Source organism: Loa loa (genome assembly GCF_000183805.2).
Source record: "Loa loa unplaced genomic scaffold supercont3.635, whole genome shotgun sequence".
Lineage (NCBI taxonomy): Eukaryota > Metazoa > Nematoda > Chromadorea > Rhabditida > Onchocercidae > Loa > Loa loa.
In genome coordinates, this window is record NW_018108815.1 from 1 (window position 1) to 4587 (window position 4587).

The following is a 4587-nucleotide window of genomic DNA, read 5'->3' on the forward strand; positions in this document are numbered from 1 at the left end:
TTATTATTATTATTATTATTATTATTATTATTATTATTATTATTATTATTATTATTATTATTATTATTATTATTATTATTATTATTATTATTATTATTATTATTATTATTATTATTATCATTATCATTATTATTATTATTATTATTATTATTATTATCATTATTATTATTATTATCATTATTATTATTATCATTATTATTATTGTTAATTATTGTTATTATTATTAAAATTTGATTGGTAATATTGAATGGTCAAAGAAAAACGAAAAGAAAAAGAAAAGAAATCGAATTAGACTTAGATTTTATAAATTTTACAATTTGAATTTTTCAATTTCGCCAATTTATAAATGCAATACATACAACATTATGTGGAATATTTAAATTTCATTGTTTTCAAATAAAATTAATGTTGGGAACACGAAAAACATTTATTAATTCCATTAAAACATAAGAAATAGAAATAAAAAGAAAAAAAGTTTTTTTCTTATTTAAATTTAAACATTGAAAAATTTGTTTTTAATTCAAAAAAAATTCTCATTCATAATTTTGAATGTAATTTAAAAGATTAAAAAAAACAAGAGAGAGAGAGAGAGAGAAAAGGAGGAAACAATAAGTTAATAGAATGATGAAGTTTTTTTTTTTTTTTTGGTAGTCAAAATTCGTTTGCGCATATCTTATACATCTTATGAATATTAATCATCATTTCTCTTTTACATTCTTAAAACTCTGTTCATCTTAAACAAACAACATACAATGAGATTAATGGGATGTAACGGGAAGCGGGGAAAAAGAAAAAGAGAAAGAAAAAAAAAATATGCGAAAATGAAAAAAAAAATGAATGAAAAGAATCGGATTTGGTATAAAAAGGATTTTTTTTTGGTACCAAAATAAACTAAAACGGTATTAAAGTCGATTAGGGGGGCGGTAATGGTGGAAAAGAAAAAACGGATTTATCCTCTTTTCTTTTCTTTTCTTTTTTTTGAGAAATATATTACAATTTTTATAGAGTAAAAGTGTGAAAAAATTCGTTTCATTACTATTTTTCATTCTCATTTCTTCTTTCGCATTTTATTTTTTTATGGTAAAAGAAAAAAAATGGATTATTATTAAAATTATTAATTTCTAAATTTTTCAATTTTTACAATTTCCTTAACAATTAGGAAATTTCATTTCAAATATTTTACAATTTGCTAATTCGATGTGTAATTTACTCAAAATATTTTAAAATTATTAAAATTTGCATATGAGAGAAGAAAAAGAAAAACAAAATTATTTGAAATTTCTTCACTTATGCTTGCAGAAATTTGATATTTCAGTAATTTTTGTGAAAATAACTAAAATATTTAGAAAAAAAAAGAAAAAACGATCGCTATTCTGGAATTATATATAAGTAAATGAAAAAAAAAAGAAGAAAAGGAAAAATAATATAGTTTAATTCGATGAGATTATCATAGATCATAGTGTGGTAAAATTTTAAAATTTTAAATTTTAAAAGTCTTATCCCATATATTAGTTGAAAGAAATAAAATGGTGGAAATTTTTGCAAAAGCTAATATCTCATCAAATTACAGTATAGCTATTGGTTATGAATTCGAAATAGAAATGAAATGTTGAAATTTTTGAAATTAAAAAATCAAATCATACCAATTTTTTTCTTCTTATTATTGATTTTCGAGAATTTTTTTTGTTTTTTTTTTGTACAATGAAAGATAAACGAAATTATTATTACAATAAATTAATTTTAAGCAATTTTTATAGTAACACTTAAATTTTCAAAAATTTTAACATTAAACTTTTTTAAAAGAAAATTTTACAGAAAAAAAAGCAAAAAAAATAGTTTTTTTTTCCAAACAACAATTGTAGTAATATATTGATAGCAACAAAGATAGTCGATATTATAATCGTTGTTGTAGGAAAAATGGTATTGTTAATGATTGGCTCATTAAATTTGAATAATTATCGATTGAAAAGGAAATAAAAGAGAAAAAAAAAAGAGAGGGAGAGATATAATTGAATTGAATTCAATCAGCTGAGAAAGATAGGTCATCATCATAATATGAAAAAGGGCAATCCATCGTTACCTTATCTTTTTTTTTAAAAAAAAAAAAGTAGTATTCAAATTTTGGCAATAACTGCCATACAAATATAAAATTTATTGTCATTCATCTTTTGGTTATTTGTTTGTTTTTTTTTGCCTTTTTCTTCTTGTACTAAATTTGAATGAATGATAAAAATTAAAAATATAAAAGAATTTATTTGAATTAATTATTTCTGTTTTATATATAATTTTAGTATTATTTCTGGAATAAATTTACTTGCTCCAGTACAGTTTTAGACATAATTTCGGTGTTATCTTTAAAATAAAACAATTTGATATGATTCCATTTTGGATGTTATACGGAAAATAAAACTCAATTTTATTTAACTGATATAAACGCTGATGTAAATATTTTTTTTCTTGTTACTATAAAAAGAAAGGAAAAGGAGAGAGAGAGAGAGAAAAAGGAGAGAGAGAAAAAGATGACATTTTTGAAAATATCGAAAATAATTTTGGCTAAACTTTAATTGTCAAATTATATGAAATTGAATAGAGAGAGAAAGAGAGAGAGAAAGAGAGAGAGAGAGAGAGAGAGAAAGTAATACTTAATTATAATGAAACAATTACGAATATTTGTTAGAATTTAAATTCATTACATTTTTTCAATTATTCTATTCAGGCATAGAATATTTTACAAATATTACACATTGAAAAATATTCAAAAAATTTTGTAATAAATAATTATTAATTTAATATTGAAAATTTCACATTTTAATGATAAACAAACAACTAAAAGTATAAAAATAAATTATATTAAAATACATTAATAATAGTTTTATTCTACTAATATTACTATTATTATCGCTTATTGTATAATACGTTTTTTTTTTTTGGTAGTTGAAAATACTGATTAAATCAATCAATAAATTAGCATTATTAACTTTTGGATAAGTATAATACGTGAAGAAAAAAAAGGTAAAACGTGAATAAATTTATGACAATGAATAATTTGATATTTTGCATTCTATTATTATTACATATTTTATTACTTAAGTATATTTGATTTTTTCTTTTTACAACAAATTGAGCTAAAGATTACGGTATCCGTAATACACTTAAGTAATAGAATGTGAGATTACTTGGTATGGTATAATTTTGCAGAATGCCTATTGTTTACAAACCTTCTGCCAAAGTTAAGCTTAAAAAAAAAAAAAACAAGAAAGAAAGTTAAAGACAAGAAAAATGAATATATAAAAAGAGACAAGAAAATGGTTAAAAAGAAATATATTATTATTTATTACTAATTAATAATGATAGCAATGATATGAAGTGACACTTTTAGGAATTCAAATTTAAATAAAACCAAAAATTGGCGAGTTATTAATTAAAACAGATAATTAGGATGAAGAAAATGAATGTGATATCAGTATCACTGTTAATCTTAAACGGCTATAATTGAAATTTCAAACAGAAAATTTTAAAATTCCTACTACTGTTTCGGATTTCATTGAAAATTTTTAAAAATGAAAGCGATTATCATTCATCTTATTAACTCCAACATTTCGATACCACTATTTGTTTATTTATTTTTTTCCCAATTATTTGTTTACTTATTTACTTACACGCTTATATGAATTGTTTGCAGAATGAAAATTCGCACAAACATACTTTTCATTTCTTCAATAATTAATTCCATATTAAAATATGGAAATCCAATGTGACTGTAATTTTAGTAAACAAATAAATTAACAAATAATTAGGTAATAAAAAAAATATGTAACGAAAAATAAGGATAACAATGAAAGAAAAGTTTAAGAAAATATAAAAATATAAGACAGACAAGGAATTGAGGAAAAATAAAAAACCAACTACTATATATTAAATATTATCTTGCTCCTTTCATGGTATATCAAATTTTTCGGCATCATATTATTACAGTATACAACTTTTAAAAAATACCGTAATCTGTCAGGAAGAAAGTGTATGTATATATGTATGGAGATAAAATTACAAAAGAAAGTAAATAAATTGATAAAGTTGAATTGATATGATTATCACTTTCTTAAACAAATGAACTATGACACAATTACTCAATCAAACTTTTTCAAGAAAATTCGGGAAGAAATAGAAGAGCGAATGAATTAAAAAAAAAGGGTAAATAAACAAAGTGAGAATGGTTTTACAAATATTATAGAAAGGGTTATCGGTGAAGGTCAACCACACATTGTTGCATTATCATTTCTCTCTCTCTCTCTTCCTTTCCTCAACTAAACCTTTTCCTTTTTTAACTATAAAACTTCAAAGTGATATTACCGCTTAACGGCTATTACGCAATTCTATCGACCAATTCAGTTCTTCATAAAAGTGTCATGGTTATCATTTTGAAAATGAATAAGGATATATATTACCGCTTTTATTTCTCCCTGACCTTTCATTTCTCCCTCTTCTACATTTCCTTTATTCTTTAACAATTTTTTGTAATTCATAATAATTAATAATAATAATAACAAAATAAAGGTAATGGGAATTTTATTATTATTATTATTATTA